We start from the raw sequence: 18,580 nt of genomic DNA, 5'->3' as shown, positions 1-18,580 counted from the left end.
AGGACTTCATCAACATCGCTCTGAAGGACAACCAATTTGACCCAACCGCCTTGATCTCCGACACTGACCCAGAGAAAGCTACACAGGGCTAGAGAAAAACCGTCAAGTGGACCGATCGCCAAGGCCGCATTCTCAAGATCACAACTGGAGAAGGCCCTATGTTCAAAGAGGGAAGTGAAGAAGAATCTGAGTCTGAGTCGGAGTCTGAGTCTGTCATAGCTCCTAACGCTCTTGATGTCCCAGTCGAGGTCCCCTTCCCGCTTTTTTATCACAAGCTTGTGGCTGCTTCGGAGGCTGAGTCTACTAGGGTCATCCCCACTCCCATGAAAGGTGACAACCTGGAGCCTGTTCCAGGGCCACCTCCTCTACTGTGTCGCCTCTGACTGACCATGAGATGTTTGTCCTCTCCGAGGTTTTCGCTCATGTCAACTCAATGAACGCTAAGTTTGCTTATGACTCGTCTCAATTTAACTGCAATGCAATTCTGAATGACTATGAGGAATTTGACTTGAGTGACTACCCACCTCACCTAGCCAAAGAACTTGACAAACGGGAAACCAGAACCCCCATCATTGAGGAGACCGAACCTATTAACATAGGAACCGACAACACACCTCAAGAACTTAGGATAGGGACAACCCTTGACCCCTCGGAAAGACAACAGTTCATTGACCTCCTCCACGAATACAAGGACGTATTCGCCTGGTCCTATAGAGATATGCCTGGGATTGACAGGGAAATTGCAGAGCACCGGATACCCATTAAGCCCAAAGCTAAACCCGTGAAGCAAAAGCTACGTCGGATGTGTCCTGAATGGGCCCTGAGAATCAAGGAAGAAGTGGATAAACAGTTCAAGGCTGGTTTTATCAAAGTGTCTGATACTCCGACTGGGTGGCCAACATTGTTCCTGTACCAAAGAAGGACGGAAGAATTCGGGTTTGCGTCGACTTTAGGGATCTGAACAAGGCGATTCCAAAGGACGACTTCCCTTTACCACATGTCGATATTTTGGTGGACAATACTGCCAAACATGCTCTTCTATCATTCATGGACGGGTATGCTGGGTACAACCAGATCAAAATGGCTGAGGAGGACATGCACAAAATTGCATTCACTACACAGTGGGGTACCTATTGCTACACGGTCATGCATTTCGGTCTCATTAATGCCGGGTCTACCTATCACAGAACCGCTACCACTCTCCTACATGATATGATGCACAAGAAGGTAGAGGTATATGTCGATGATATGAGTGTCAAATCAAAAGAACGGGACGTCCTTATCAGCGCCCTTCGGAAATTCTTCGCTCGTCTGCGGAAGTATAACATGAGACTAAATCCTCAGAAATGCGCATTCGGGGTCACCTCCGGAAAACTCTTGGGAAATGTTGTCAGCAAGAGAGGCATTGAGATTGATCCAACCAAAATCAAAGCCCTCCAACAAATGCCACGACCTAAGAACGAGAAGGAGATTCGGGGATTTCTCGGTCAGGTTCAATACATCAGCCGCTTCATTGCCAAGCTCACCATGATCTGTGAACCAATATTCAAGAAACTTCGCGCCTCCGATCACACTGATTGGGACGACGATTGTCAAAAGTCCTTCGACAGGATAAAGGAAATCCTATCCAAACCTCCTGTCCTCATGCCACCTCAACCGGGGATCCCTCTATCCTTATACCTGACTGTTACCGACACAGCCATGGGAGCAATGCTAGCACAAACAGTCGACGGCGAAAAACGAGCCATCTACTACATCAGCAAAAAGTTCATCGAGTGTTAGACAAGGTACACCCAACTGGAGAAAACATGCCTTGCCCTAGTATGGTCAACAAAGAAGTTGCGACATTACATGCTCAGCTACACGGTCCATATCTACTCCAAGATGGACCCGGTCAAATACATCTTCGAAAAACCCGTACTAAATGGAAGGATGTCTAGGTGGACACTCATGCTGTCTGAGTTTGATCTCAAGTTTGTACCCCTCAAGGTTATCAAGGGAGGAGCAGTCGCCGATTTCCTAGCAGAGAATCCCGTCAACGAGGATCCAATGACCGACACATGGTCACTTTCTGACGAAGACATCCTTTGTGCTGACTCCGACGCATAGGACCTATACTTCGATGGTGCATCTAATCTGAGAGGTTTCGGGGTAGGAATCCTTTTAATATCACCAGAGGGAGAACATGTTCCGATCTCGGTCAAACTAGACTTCGCCGTCACCAACAATGACACTGAATATGAAGCATGCCTCATCGGCCTACAAGCAGCCATCACACTTGGCATCAAGAGACTGAGAGTCCACGGCGATTCCTCACTCATCATCAATCAGGTGTCCGGATCATGGAAAATCCGAAGTGACAGCTTAGCTCTCTACTGAGCGAAAATCAATCAAGAGGCCGAGTTCTTCTACTTCCACTTGCCACGAGAAAAAAATCAATTTGCTTATGCACTGGCAAAACATGTCGCGCTCGTCAATATACCTGACGACATGACATCGATGCCCCTATGTGTCGAGAGAAGGAGCGAGCCAGCTCACATCTGTGCCATCAACAACGACGAGGAAAACCATGCCAAACCCTGGTACCAAGCCATCCTCAACTACAAAACCAAAAATCAATTCCCTCCCAACTCTGATCAAAGAGGACAAAGAGCCATCCGCTTACTTGCGTCACAATTCGTGATGAACCAAAATCAACTATACAAAAGAACACCCCAAGGGATTCTCCTCCTTTGCATTGACCATCACAAAGCCAAAAAAGTCATGGGAGAGGTCCACGACGGAGAATGTGGCCCTCACATGAGCGCAATGATGCTTACCCGAAAGATCATGCGGTTAGGCTACTACTGGACCACCGTGGAAGACGATTGCCGTAACTACGTCAAACATTGCCACAATTGCCAAATCTTCGCCAACATACAACACCTACCACCATCCCTTTTATACACCATGACATCACCCTGGCCTTTCTCAACCTGGGGCATCGACATCATCGGGAAGGTTAACCCGATAGGCACCAAGGGGCATTGCTTCGTCCTCGTCTCCATCGACTACTTCACCAAATGGGTGGAAGCACAGTCATATGCGGTATTGACCGCCAAACAAGTGGCCAAGTTCATCCAGAACAACATCATCTGCCGATATGGGGTACCCCATGAAATCATCAGCGATCAAGGCTCTCACTTCCGGGCGGAAACTCAGGCCTTGCTGGACAAATATAAGATCAAGCGGCATCGATCATCCCCCTACCGTCCCCAAACCAACGAAGCGGTGGAGGCAGCTAACAAAACTCTTATCACCATTATCAAGAAAATGCAAGACAACTACCGTGATTGGCCGAGCAAACTCCCATTCGCACTCTGGGGATATCGAACCGCCATTCGAACACCGACAGGCGACACACCCTTCTACCTAGCATACGGTATGGAGGCGGTTCAACCGGTAAAGTTAGAGGTCCCATCTCTACGCATCCTACTGGAGAGTCAGGTCCCTGAGGCAGAATGGACCCGTTGAAGGTACGAACAACTCACTCTTCTAGACGAACGACGGCTCAACGCCTTGCACAATGTCTAGCTATACCAACGACGTATACAACGGTCATTCAACAAGAAAGTTAAACCCAGGAACATCAAGGAAGGCGACTTGGTCCTCAAGTCGGTCCGAGCACCATTACCCGTCGATCCGAGGGGAAAATTCAAACCCAACTGGGTCGGGCCATACCTGGTCAAGAAAATACTTTCGGGGGGCGCAGTGAGAATGAGTGACCTAGACGGGGAGGATTTTACAAACCCGACCAACCTGGACCAACTCAAGAAATACTACCCTTGAACCATAGCAACCTGGTGTGATCAATATTTGAGCATATTTAGTCCCCGAATTAGCCTCGTTCCTATGCTTTTTAGTGCATATTTAGGTCATTTACTATCTTTAGTCCTTTGTTTTGCATATTCTTTGAGGTTTTGTTTCCTTGGTAGAAGAGGAGTGCAAACCTTGCATTTTCATGGCAAAATAGAGCTAAATTGATCGAATCTAATGACCAAGCATCAAAGAGAAGACAAGACTAGAAGGCCTTTGTACATATTGTAGTAGATGGGCAATGATGAAGAAGATCCTTGCATCCCCGACAAAATCCCGGAGGATTATTGGAAGAAGAGAAGAAGAAAAGAAGAAAATGAAGGCTGGGACAAGATCCGCTAGTCCAATCAGGCAGGACGCTCGTCCAAGACTGCAAGAATCCGAGTGTAATACTGCGTTTAATTTTCAATTTGGTGGGTGCCTTACATACTTTTGTATATGCGTTTCATAATTCGTTTGCGTTGGTTGGTAGAGAGGGTAAACATCGGGACGAAGTTTCTTTTAAGGAGGGTAGACAGTAATACCCGGTATTTTAATATGATATTATATTAGGCCGAGTTACCAGCTGGGTCGTGTAGTGTATTTGTGACTCGGGTAATTATGTGACTCGGGTTTTAATTAATCTAACTAGGCTAGGTCCGTATCGTCTTAATAGCACCTATCCTATATGTATAACCCATCTAACCAAACCCTAATCTCCCTATCACCATATTCATTTTAACCATGAGAAAAGAGAGAAAAGAGAGATGAGGGAGCCGTGTGTGAAGGGAGCCGCGTGAGGAATTGCGAGGCGATTTCTCAGCCTATTCTCATCCTATTTCGTAAGTAGACTATCCTATTACCTCTTTATTCAATTATTAGCATAATTATAGTAGTATTGGGATAATTTTCGAAACCTTAGAATTGGTTTGGGGGTTTTTGATTATAAATTGTATGAGATAAATGAATGGAATAGTTACAGCAATTTACAGATTCGTTGGTCTGTGTTATTTGAGTGTTTTACCTGTCTTAAAGCCATGGGATTCAAAAAGTTAAAGAATAGACTCATGTTTATTCCAAGCCTAGTTTATGCCTGTGAAAACTGGTAGCATTTCACCGTGTAGTTTTTCCTGAAGAAATTATTTGTGAACGTCTATCTAAAAAGTCCGCAAATCAGTAGAGGCTGAAAGATTACTTCTAAAACATAATTTAGATATTGATTTGGTGCTGGGTCTTTTTCATATATTTAATTTAAAGAGTTTAGATGAGTTAGGCGTTGGTTTTACTTAAGAATCATTTGTCAAACTCGTTTTATGAATCAATACTTTTTATGCGACGGTTTCTGTCAGTTTTTGGAAATCAGTCTGAAAACCCTTGATAAGTTTGGAATTTGAGAAAAACACGTTAGATATAAATTGTAGCTAAGACTCATGGGGTTCCAATTCAATTGGCCTTGCATCAATTCGAATTTTCTGGAATTAGTTATTCATTTTATACCGAGTCTGCCATGAGCAGGAAAATCAGGAAAAGTCGTGTTTGTCCTTTAAATTGATATTCCTATTAAGTTATGATGAGTCTAGGTTATGTGCATGATTAATTGACTGACTAGATGGTAATTATACATAATTATGTTATGTAGGTGATGGATAAGTGAAGGATCATAAGTGATTGCTTGTGTGTGCTTGGATTGCGAAAAGGTAGGGAAATACACTTGACTTATTATCGTTGATGTTGAATTGTGTTGACTTGTTTGTGTTTCGTATGACCAAACTGTGAACGTTGACTTGCTTCGTGGCTGTTGATTTACGTTATGATTCATATACTGGAAGGTGATTGACTGAATTGATCGTATTGAGTATGTTATCACAACATTTGGTAACCGGCATGATTTTATGATTGATCAGTTCAAAGATATATATATTGTGTTGCATTAATTTCTTTTGAGCATTCTTATGCATTGGAGATGGAGGATGTTGTGGTGATGTGGTGTGGTGAAGATGATGTTGTGATAAGGCCCAGGCGGGTTCTCAGACTTGCCTGGTGTCCTCAACAAGCGAGTGGCGGATCGGCTACGTCGATATATAGTCTAATGGATCGGTATGGTTTGGGTGTTCGGGTTATGAGATATGAGTTGAGATGGAGATGGTGGTGACGGAGGAGCCTGCATATCATATTTTGTTGTTTCATTGTATTCCCTACTCAACCTCGTGGTTGACCACCGTGTATTCGTGAACACCCGTGACGATCCAAATATTGGGGAGCAGACTTGACAGGTTTATGAGATAGGATGGGAGCTTGATGGGCGTGAGACACTGGATCAGAAGACTTAGTAGCTAGATCATCATTTAGAAGACTTTCACTTTCATTTATGTTAGTTCCTTGTAATTTGATGAAAAGAGGTTTTGTAATAATTAAGTTAAAGTAATTATATATTTTGCCTTGGAGTTTAATTTCTTATTCACTACCTCGGGAAACCGAGATGGTAACAGTCCGGTTTATTAGGGAATGTCTTGCTAAAGGCTCCTTCATAAATCGGGGTGTTACAAAGTGGTATCAGAGCGAACGATCCTCGGGCCTAAACCAATGAACCCAATGAACGTATGATGTGTCTAAATAAAATGAACCCACAGGAATAAATCAGGAGCTCACAAAGGCGGTTAAGAAGTCGCCCTTAATACATGCTCTTTTGCCCTCTCAGTTTTGAACCAGGTAACCCGAGAGAAAATTGAGTGAATGGGGTAGTTAGAAGGAAAACCTTGGATATAATCGAGTTGATGTATACCTTGAGACCCATATATTCTAACCATTCTGCAGGACAACGTCACGGTAAGTATTTTGTATGAATGATGACGTGATCATATGATGTTGTGGAGATGAGAAATAAATTTTCGTGTTCAGATTGATAATCAATGAAGTGTTGGATTGTGGTAATCGTGAGCGTGAAAATAATTGCGAATTGATGATATTTATCTGGATGGATGTGAATGACGTGTTGATAGTGCTATTATGTCTAGTGATATGCGGTTATGTGATCCCGAAGCCATGCTAGTATAGTATTGTGATAGTAATCAGAAACACTATTGAATTGCTTGTTTCTAGTCATAGCAATCGTGATTTAGATGTAAGGAGTAGATCCAGATGCGAAGGGATTCTATGGGATAGATGTTTACGTAAGTACAAAGTGTGAGATTTAAGTTGGGATGGGTTAGTATACATAGTATGTTCATAAGAGCTTGTAACATAGTAAAGAATGACCTAGTGCTGAAACTCGTTTTGTTTGATTTTACTCTTTAATTGACCTTACTGCCATTTCTTTTCTGTTTATTGCCTATGGATGAAAATTCTATGAGAGATAGCCTCGTGAGTTAGTGTTCATTTGGCGTTGGTTTCATGCTTATAGGATATATGGATTAGGAGTAATAAATATTTTAGTGGGCTGTGGTCAGGAAGTTCCTGTGCAGTGATGTTTCGACCAACGATTTTGTAAAAATCCTCATTTAAATTGTATTAATAATTTTTGCATAATTCCAACTCCATCGTTCAGAAGATTCGCATATGTTTTCAAATTGATAAGCCACGAAAATTCTTGATGTCTCTATATTAAATGGTAAGTTTTGCAAACTGACCCAAGTTTCGGACCAATTGCTGTCACATACTTATTTGGACCAACTGAGTTGTAAAATCCTTTAAAAATTGAATTCTTGAGCTTTGGACCTCATTCTTTTTCTCACGAATTATTAACTCTATGTATGTTATAAAAAGTAATATAACTCAAGTTTTCGTTGAACGGTTATTTATTCGTGATTTTTTTGGAAGTTACAACGTGAATCATAACTTTTAAAATGTGAATGCTATGTTGAGTTTTCATGCAGTTGTTCGATTATTTCATGAGCCTTATTAATGTGAAATTATAGTGTCCTTATATGATGATAGTAGCACACATATTCATTGGTTATGTATCTTAACTAGTGATAAAAAAAATTAAAGTTTAGTTTATAACATTGTTGGCATGATAGTATGAGTGAAATTGAATAGCTTAATTTGATTCTTAATCGAGGGTGAAATATTTTATACGAGTCCAGTTGTTCGCATATTTTATGCTTGGCATGTTATAATATCTCTGGTGTGTTCATCATATTTGTATAGTGGTCGGATATATATAAATATAAAACTATATTGTCATATCTTGGTAAAGTTGGTGGCGTTAAATGTTAACTTGATTGTTGTAATATACTCGCATGAATATTTATAATAATTATGTTCAAATGTTTACACATGGATGGTAGTAATGAGTATGTCTAAATGTTCACACATGTAGGATGTCATCTGAGTTCTAATGTCTTTTATGTGAGTCTGTGTGCCTATAGTTATACTTATTACTTTCATTGCATTAATTTATTTCAGTTGAACCTAAACTTATGATATGATAATAAAATAGTGTTGTTGCTCCTTATTGGATATGTTCATAGTTGTATTGTCATGAAATGCTAAGGTGATTGTTGCAATTGTCACGATATTTGAAATATAGTTTGATATAGTTACGATATAGTTACGATATTTGAAATATATTCTCGAACCGTCGCTATGAATTATAATGAGATAACCCTTTGATGATTCACATGTTATGCGTATGTTTAAATGATAGTCGTTATAGTTACGTTTAATTGAGTCGCGAGTTGCCTATTTGTTCAAACCGTGCAAACCAGAGAACTTGTTCACCTTGCTAATCTTTTGTCATAGATAATGTTTTACAAGTTATATGATGGTATATGTACATGTTTAAGTTGTTTATGCGATATCTTTTATTTTGCTGAAAATGAATTATACTGAGTTGATGGATACAATTGAATGGTATGGTTGCTAAAATGTTAAACATATGTGTGATATGGAAGTAATTTTGTTGTTATTGTGAATCATATAACCATTAATACTCAATTGTAATTTCAGTTGTTTGACTTCTACATTATTAAGTTAATTACTCATGACGCACAGTCGATGGTTCCGTAAGGAGTTTAACAGGGAATTTTATAATGTGCCTCCGATCTAAACTAATAATCTTCTTATATTGACTATATGGTTAGACTCTTGTCTAGTTCTTATGACGTGATAAATCGTTTTAAAATTTAACATGTGATTGAGTTGGTACTTATACTTTTGTGTGACCATGCAACCCGTGATAAATAGATCTGTAATAAAGAGGTAAAATTTTGATTGAACACAGTTAATTTGTAGTTACTTGCTTTACATCATGGTACGAATCGTATGCTTTCCTGAGACGTCACCAGGGAATGTGTACTATCTAAAAGGTCTCCGATTAAAGGTTGTAGTCATGTTAGCCGTGAATATAACTGAGTAAAGAAGTGCAACTAAAATCCTGATGTTGAGGTAATAGTCGTTCATTAGTAAAGATAGGACTGAAATGAATAAGATGAACCTGTAAATTACGAAATATGAGTCGACATCTAAGCTTGTATTGTTTGAAGGAATTGAGTTAAGTTTATCTGATTTTGAGTCAAATGGATTCTATGGACGGCTCTGTTATAAGATTTATGTTAAGAAAGTTATTCACCGTCCAAAGATGAAAGTAAAAGTTTTGAAAATGAAGTTAAATTTTGTCGTGTGAGTATAAATTGAATGAGATTTCCACCGATGTCCGGTTGTATGGTTTCATGATATTTGCTAGTCTGGGGAATGAAGCTAGAACGGAGTCACAAATAGTGGGTTAATTTAGTCATGTTGTTCGTTCATGTAGTGAATTAGTGGGTTGTGGTTAGTTACGAATGTCAAAACGGGAAATGTAATGTGGTGATTTAAGTGAGTTGTGTGTTAACATGGTATGTTGATATTAGCATGATATGTAATGAATATTTGTAAAATTGGTGTAGTTAAATACATTTAATCTTTTATGTCATGGTGTTGGGTGCAGTTTAAATATATTTAACACCAAGAATGAAATTTTATGTATGATAGTATTGTATGTTAACTTTCCAATATCGCTGTTTACTCGCTTGACTGACTCGACCAATAAGCTTGTAAAATTTGCCAATCAATGTGCATTCGTCATTCGTCATTCGACCAATATTTCTTGGAAAATATGTTATTTGACATGAACCATATGTGAGCACCTAAGCATCTTCATCTTTGTAACCTGAGTAGTAATGTATAAATTAGATTGACAAGCAGATCCTGTGAAATGTTATTGCATGTATTGATTGATATGAAGAGTGTTTAGATTAATACTGAAATGTCTTAAGTTATTCAACATGGCTTTTGCTCCGATCCGTGGCGATGTCTTTGAGCAAGAAGAATCGTAGCTTCCTTGAGAGAGCTTGTATATTGATTGTCTTTAGTAGGGATTAGTTAACTTGAACGTGAGTTGTGAATCTTTTATCCTCTTTCAGTTGTTAGCAGTAGTTTGAGAACTTTTGTTATAATAATGAAGGTTACTGGGACGTAACCATGTTTAAGGAGGGTAGGATTGTAAAATCTTTATACTTTCATGTGTGATTTCTCAGTTTGGCTATATTGGTTATGCGTTGTGTGGGTTATGTTGGAGTGTTACATGATGTGTTTCTGTTATGGTTAAACTTCGGGGACGAAGTTTATTTTAAGGAGGGTGGAATGTAATACTGCGTTTAATTTTCAATTTGGTGGGTGCCTTACATACTTTTGTATATGCGTCTCATAATTCGTTTGCGTTGGTTAGTAGAGAGGGTAAACATCGGGACGAAGTTTCTTTTAAGGAGGGTAGACTGTAATACCCGATATTTTAATATGATATTATATTAGGCCGAGTTACCAGCTGGGTCGTGTAGTGTATTTGTGACTCGGGTAATTATGTGACTCGGGTTTTAATTAATCTAACTAGGCTAGGCCCGTATCGTCTTAATAGCACCTATCTTATATTTATAACCCATCTAACCAAACCCTAATCTCCCTATCACCATATTCATTTTAACCATGAGAAAAGAGAGAAAAGAGAGATGAGGGAGCCGTGTGTGAAGGGAGCCGCGTGAGGAATTGCGAGGCGATTTCTCAGCTTATTCTCATCCTATTTCGTAAGTAGACTATCCTATTACCTCTTTATTCAATTATTAGCATAATTATAGTAGTATTGGGATAATTTTCGTAACCCTAGAATTGGTTTGGGGGTTTTTGATTATAAATTGTATGAGATAAATGAATGGAATAGTTACAGCAATTTACAGATTCGTTGGTCTGTGTTATTTGAGTGTTTTACCTGTCTTAAAGCCGTGGGATTCAAAAAGTTAAAGAAGAGACTCATGTTTATTCCAAGCCTAGTTTATGCCTGTGAAAATTGGAAGCATTTCACCGTGTAGGTTTTCCTGAAGAAATTATTTGTGAACGTCTATCTAAAAAGTCCGCAAATCAGTAGAGGCTGAAAGATTACTTCTAAAACATAATTTAGATATTGATTTGGTGCTGGGTCTTTTTCATATATTTAATTTAAAGAGTTTAGATGAGTTAGGCGTTGGTTTTACTTAAGAATCATTTGTCAAACTCGTTTTATGAATCAATACTTTTTATGCGACGGTTTCTGTTAGTTTTTGGAAATCAGTCTGAAAACCCTTGATAAGTTTGGAATTTGAGAAAAATACGTTAGATATAAATTGTAGCTAAGACTCATGGGGTTCCAATTCAATTGGCCTTGCATCAATTCGAATTTTCTGGAATTAGTTATTCATTTTATACCGAGTCTGCCATGAGCAGGAAAATCAGGAAAAGTCATGTTTGTTCTTTAAATTGATATTCCTATTAAGTTATGATGAGTCTAGGTTATGTGCATGATTAATTGACTGACTAGATGGTAATTATCCATAATTATGTTATGTAGGTGATGGATAAGTGAAGGATCATAAGTGATTGCTTGTGTGTGCTTGGATTGCGAAAAGGTAGGGAAATACACTTGACTTATTATCGTTGATGTTGAATTGTGTTGACTTGTTTGTGTTTCGTATGACCAAACTGTGAACGTTGACTTGCTTCGTGGCTGTTGATTTACGTTATGATTCATATACTGGAAGGTGATTGACTGAATTGATCGTATTGAGTATGTTATCACAACATTTGGTAACCGGCATGATTTTATGATTGATCAGTTCAAAGATATATATATTGTGTTGCATTAATTTCTTTTGAGCATTCTTATGCATTGGAGATGGAGGATGTTGTGGTGATGTGGTGTGGTGAAGATGATGTTGTGATAAGGCCCGGGCGGGTTCTCGGACTTGCCCTGGTGTCCTCAACAAGTGAAATGCGATCGGCTACGGTCGATATATAGTCTACCGGGGATCGGTATGGCTGGGTGTTCCGGGTTATGAGATATGAGTTGAGATGGAGATGGTGGTGACGGAGGAGCATGCATATCATATTTTGTTGTTTCATTGTATTCCCTACTCAACCTCGTGGTTGACCCTGTGTATTCTTGAACACCTGTGACGATCCAAATATTGGGGAGCAGGCTTGATAGGTTTATGAGATAGGCTGGGAGCTTGATGGGCGTGAGACACTGGATCAGAAGACTTAGTAGCTAGATCATCATTTAGAAGACTTTCACTTTCATTTATGTTAGTTCCTTGTAATTTGATGTAAAAGAGGTTTTGTAATAATTAAGTTAAAGTAATTATATATTTTGCCTTGGAGTTTAATTTCTTATTCACTACCTCGGGAAAGCGAGATGGTAACAGTCCGGTTTATTAGGGAATGTCTTGCTAAAGGCTCCTTCATAAATCGGGGTGTTACAAAGTGGTATCAGAGCGAACGATCATCGGGCCTAAACCATTGAACCCAATGAACGTAGGATGTGTCTAAATAAAATGAACCCCTGGGAATAAACTGTTAGGAGCTCACAGTGCGGTTAAGAAGGCGCCCTTAATACGTGCTCTTTTGCCCTCTCAGTTTTGAACCAGGTAACCCGAGAGAAAATTGAGTGAATGGGGTAGTTAGAAGGAAAACCTTGGATATAATCGAGTTGATGTATACCTTGAGACCCATATATTCTAACCATTCTGCAGGACAACGTCACGGTAAGTATTTTGTATGAATGATGACGTGATCATATGATGTTGTGGAGATGAGAAATAAATTTTCGTGTTCAGATTGATAATCAATGAAGTGTTGGATTGTGGTAATCGTGAGCGTGAAAATAATTGCGAATTGATGATATTTATCTGGATGGATATGAATGACGTGTTGATAGTGCTATTATGTCTAGTGATATGCGGTTATGTGATCCCGAAACCATGCTAGTATAGTATTGTGATAGTAATCAGAAACACTATTGAATTGCTTGTTTCTAGTCATAGCAATCGTGATTTAGATGTAAGGAGTAGATCCAGATGCGAAGGAATTCTATGGGATAGATGTTTACGTAAGTACAAAGTGTGAGATTTAAGTTGGGATGGGTTAGTATACATAGTATGTTCATAAGAGCTTGTAACATAGTAAAGAATGACCTAGTGCTGAAACTCGTTTTGTTTGATTTTACTCTTTAATTGACCTTACTGCCATTTCTTTTCTGTTTATTGCCTATGGATGAAAATTCTATGAGAGATAGCCTCGTGAGTTAGTGTTCATTTGGCGTTGGTTTCATGCTTATAGGATATATGGATTAGGAGTAATAAATATTTTAGTGGGCTGTGGTCAGGAAGTTCCTGTGCAGTGATGTTTCGACCAACGATTTTGTAAAAATCCTCATTTAAATTGTATTAATAATTTTTGCATAATTCCAACTCCATCGTTCAGAAGATTCGCATATGTTTTCAAATTGATAAGCCACGAAAATTCTTGATGTCTCTATATTAAATGGTAAGTTTTGCAAACTGACCCAAGTTTCGGACCAATTGCTGTCACATACTTATTTGGACCAACTGAGTTGTAAAATCCTTTAAAAATTGAATTCTTGAGCTTTGGACCTCATTCTTTTTCTCACGAATTATTAACTCTCTGTATGTTATAAAAAGTAATATAACTCAAGTTTTCATTGAACGGTTATTTATTCGTGATTTTTTTGGAAGTTACAACGTGAATCATAACTTTTAAAATGTGAATGCTATGTTGAGTTTTCATGCAGTTGTTCGATTATTTCATGAGCCTTATTAATGTGAAATTATAGTGTCCTTATATGATGATAGTAGCACACATATTCATTGGTTATGTATCTTAACTAGTGATAAAAAAAATTAAAGTTTAGTTTATAACATTGTTGGCATGATAGTATGAGTGAAATTGAATAGCTTAATTTGATTCTTAATCGAGGGTGAAATATTTTATACGAGTCCAGTTGTTCGCATATTTTATGCTTGGCATGTTATAATATCTCTGGTGTGTTCATCATATTTGTATAGTGGTCGGATATATATAAATATAAAACTATATTGTCATATCTTGGTAAAGTTGGTGGCGTTAAATGTTAACTTGATTGTTGTAATATACTCGCATGAATATTTATAATAATTATGTTCAAATGTTTACACATGGATGGTAGTAATGAGTATGTCTAAATGTTCACACATGTAGGATGTCATCTGAGTTCTAATGTCTTTTATGTGAGTCTGTGTGCCTATAGTTATACTTATTACTTTCATTGCATTAATTTATTTCAGTTGAACCTAAACTTATGATATGATAATAAAATAGTGTTGTTGCTCCTTATTGGATATGTTCATAGTTGTATTGTCATGAAATGCTAAGGTGATTGTTGCAATTGTCACGATATTTGAAATATAGTTTGATATAGTTACGATATAGTTACGATATTTGAAATATATTCTCGAACCGTCGCTATGAATTATAATGAGATAACCCTTTGATGATTCACATGTTATGCGTATGTTTAAATGATAGTCGTTATAGTTACGTTTAATTGAGTCGCGAGTTGCCTATTTGTTCAAACCGTGCAAACCAGAGAACTTGTTCACCTTGCTAATCTTTTGTCATAGATAATGTTTTACAAGTTATATGATGGTATATGTACATGTTTAAGTTGTTTATGCGATATCTTTTATTTTGCTGAAAATGAATTATACTGAGTTGATGGATACAATTGAATGGTATGGTTGCTAAAATGTTAAACATATGTGTGATATGGAAGTAATTTTGTTGTTATTGTGAATCATATAACCATTAATACTCAATTGTAATTTCGGTTGTTTGACTTCTACATTATTAAGTTAATTACTCATGACGCCTTACATCGATGGTTCCGTAAGGAGTTTAACTAGGAATTTTATAATGTGCCTCCGATCTAAACTAATAATCTTCTTATATTGACTATATGGTTAGACTCTTGTCTAGTTCTTATGACGTGATAAATCGTTTTAAAATTTAACATGTGATTGAGTTGGTACTTATACTTTTGTGTGACCATGCAACCCGTGATAAATAGATCTATAATAAAGAGGTAAAATTTTGATTGAACACAGTTAATTTGTAGTTACTTGCTTTACATCATGGTACGAATCGTATGCTTTCCTGAGACGTCACCAGGGAATGTGTACTATCTAAAAGGTCTCCGATTAAAGGTTGTAGTCATGTTAGTCGTGAATATAATCGAGTAAAGAAGTGCAACTAAAATCCCGATGTTGAGGTAATAGTCGTTCATTAGTAAAGATAGGACTGAAATGAATAAGATGAACCCGTAAATTACGAAATATGAGTCGACATCTAAGCTTGTATTGTTTGAAGGAATTGAGTTAAGTTTATCGATTTTGAGTCAAATGGATTCTATGGACGGCTCTTTATAAGATTTATGTTAAGAAAGTTATTCACCGTCCGATGAAAGTAAAAGTTTTGAAAATGAAGTTAAATTTTGTCGTGTGAGTATAAATTCGAATGAGATTTCCGGCCGATTAATCGGTTGTATGGTTTCATGATATTTGCTAGTCTGGGGAATGAAGCTAGAACGGAGTCACAAATAGTGGGTTAATTTAGTCATGTTGTTCGTTCATGTAGTGAATTAGTGGGTTGTGGTTAGTTACGAATGTCAAAACGGGAAATGTAATGTGGTGATTTAAGTGAGTTGTGTGTTAACATGGTATGTTGATATTAGCATGATATGTAATGAATATTTGTAAAATTGGTGTAGTTAAATACATTTAATCTTTTATGTCATGGTGTTGGGTGCAGTTTAAATATATTTAACACCAAGAATGAAATTTTATGTATGATAGTATTGTATGTTAACTTTCCAATATCGCTGTTTACTCGCTTGACTGACTCGACCAATAAGCTTGTAAAATTTGCCAATCAATGTGCATTCGTCATTCGTCATTCGACCAATATTTCTTGGAAAATATGTTATTTGACATGAACCATATGTGAGCACCTAAGCATCTTCATCTTTGTAACCTGAGTAGTAATGTATAAATTAGATTGACAAGCAGATCCTGTGAATGTTATTGCATGTATTGATTGATATGAAGAGTGTTTAGATTAATACTGAAATGTCTTAAGTTATTCAACATGGCTTTTGCTCCGATCCGTGGCGATGTCTTTGAGCAGCAGAAATAGAATCGTAGCTTCCTTGAGAGAGCTTGTATATTGATTGTCTTTAGTAGGGATTAGTTAACTTGAACGTGAGTTGTGAATCTTTTATCCTCTTTCGATTGTTAGCGAGTTTGAACTTTTGTTATAATAATGAAGGTTACGGGGACGTAACCATGTTTAAGGAGGGTAGGATTGTAAAATCTTTATACTTTCATGTGTGATTTCTCAGTTTGGCTATATTGGTTATGCGTTGTGTGGGTTATGTTGGAGTGTTACATGATGTGTTTCTGTTATGGTTAAACTTCGGGGACGAAGTTTATTTTAAGGAGGGTGGAATGTAATACTGCGTTTAATTTTCAATTTGGTGGGTGCCTTACATACTTTTGTATATGCGTTTCATAATTCGTTTGCGTTGGTTAGTAGAGAGGGTAAACATCGGGACGAAGTTTCTTTTAAGGAGGGTAGACTGTAATACCCGATATTTTAATATGATATTATATTAGGCCGAGTTACCAGCTGGGTCGTGTAGTGTATTTGTGACTCGGGTAATTATGTGACTCGGGTTTTAATTAATCTAACTAGGCTAGGCCCGTATCGTCTTAATAGCACCTATCCTATATTTATAACCCATCTAACCAAACCCTAATCTCCCTATCACCATATTCATTTTAACCATGAGAAAAGAGAGAAAAGAGAGATGAGGGAGCCGTGTGTGAAGGGAGCCGCGTGAGGAATTGCGAGGCGATTTCTCAGCTTATTCTCATCCTATTTCGTAAGTAGACTATCCTATTACCTCTTTATTCAATTATTAGCATAATTATAGTAGTATTGGGATAATTTTCGTAACCCTAGAATTGGTTTGGGGGTTTTTGATTATAAATTGTATGAGATAAATGAATGGAATAGTTACAGCAATTTACAGATTCGTTGGTCTGTGTTATTTGAGTGTTTTACCTGTCTTAAAGCCGTGGGATTCAAAAAGCTAAAGAAGAGACTCATATTTATTCCAAGCCTAGTTTATGCCTGTGAAAATTGGAAGCATTTCACCGTGTAGTTTTTCCTGAAGAAATTATTTGTGAACGTCTATCTAAAAAGTCCGCAAATCAGTAGAGGTTGAAAGATTACTTCTAAAACATAATTTAGATATTGATTTGGTGCTGGGTCTTTTTCATATATTTAATTTAAAGAGTTTAGATGAGTTAGGCGTTGGTTTTACTTAAGAATCATTTGTCAAACTCGTTTTATGAATCAATACTTTTTATGCGACGGTTTCTGTTAGTTTTTGGAAATCAGTCTGAAAACCCTTGATAAGTTTGGAATTTGAGAAAAATACGTTAGATATAAATTGTAGCTAAGACTCATGGGGTTCCAATTCAATTGGCCTTGCATCAATTCGAATTTTCTGGAATTAGTTATTCATTTTATACCGAGTCTGCCATGAGCAGGAAAATCAGGAAAAGTCATGTTTGTTCTTTAAATTGATATTCCTATTAAGTTATGATGAGTCTAGGTTATGTGCATGATTAATTGACTGACTAGATGGTAATTATCCATAATTATGTTATGTAGGTGATGGATAAGTGAAGGATCATAAGTGATTGCTTGTGTGTGCTTGGATTGCGAAAAGGTAGGGAAATACACTTGACTTATTATCGTTGATGTTGAATTGTGTTGACTTGTTTGTGTTTCGTATGACCAAACCGTGAACGTTGACTTGCTTCGTGGCTGTTGATTTACGTTATGATTCATATACTTGAAGGTGATTGACTGAATTGATCGTATTGAGTATGTTATCACAACATTTGGTAACCCCGCATGATTTTATGATTGATCAGTTCAAAGATATATATATTGTGTTGCATTAATTTCTTTTGAGCATTCTTATGCATTGGAGATGGAGGATGTTGTGGTGATGTGGTGTGGTGAAGATGATGTTGTGATAAGGCCCAGGCGGGTTCTGCAGACTTGCCCTGGTGTCCTCAACAAGGAAATGCGATCGGCTACGGTCGATATATAGTCTACCGGGATCGGTATGGCAGGGTGTTCCGGGTTATGAGATATGAGTTGAGATGGAGATGGTGGTGACGGAGGAGCATGCATATCATATTTTGTTGTTTCATTGTATTCCCTACTCAACCTCGTGGTTGACCCCGTGTATTCTTGAACACCGTGACGATCCAAATATTGGGGAGCGGCTTGATAGGTTTATGAGATAGGATGGGAGCTTGATGGGCGTGAG

At 37.9% G+C, this 18,580-nt stretch overlaps 1 long non-coding RNA gene across 1 annotated transcript; it reads left to right on the top strand.

Annotated features, from left to right (window-relative positions):
* The first annotated feature begins 10,788 nt into the window (after window positions 1-10,788).
* LOC141621511 (uncharacterized) lies at window positions 10,789-12,444 on the top strand. Its single transcript, XR_012532403.1, has 3 exons — window positions 10,789-10,892; window positions 11,690-11,747; window positions 12,317-12,444. It is a non-coding gene; the product is annotated as an uncharacterized LOC141621511 (long non-coding RNA).
* Window positions 12,445-18,580: the final 6,136 nt, after the last annotated feature.

The sequence above is a fragment of the Silene latifolia genome, chromosome X (assembly GCF_048544455.1).
Source record: "Silene latifolia isolate original U9 population chromosome X, ASM4854445v1, whole genome shotgun sequence".
NCBI lineage: Eukaryota > Viridiplantae > Streptophyta > Magnoliopsida > Caryophyllales > Caryophyllaceae > Silene > Silene latifolia.
This window is presented reverse-complemented; position numbering and strand designations above follow the sequence as displayed.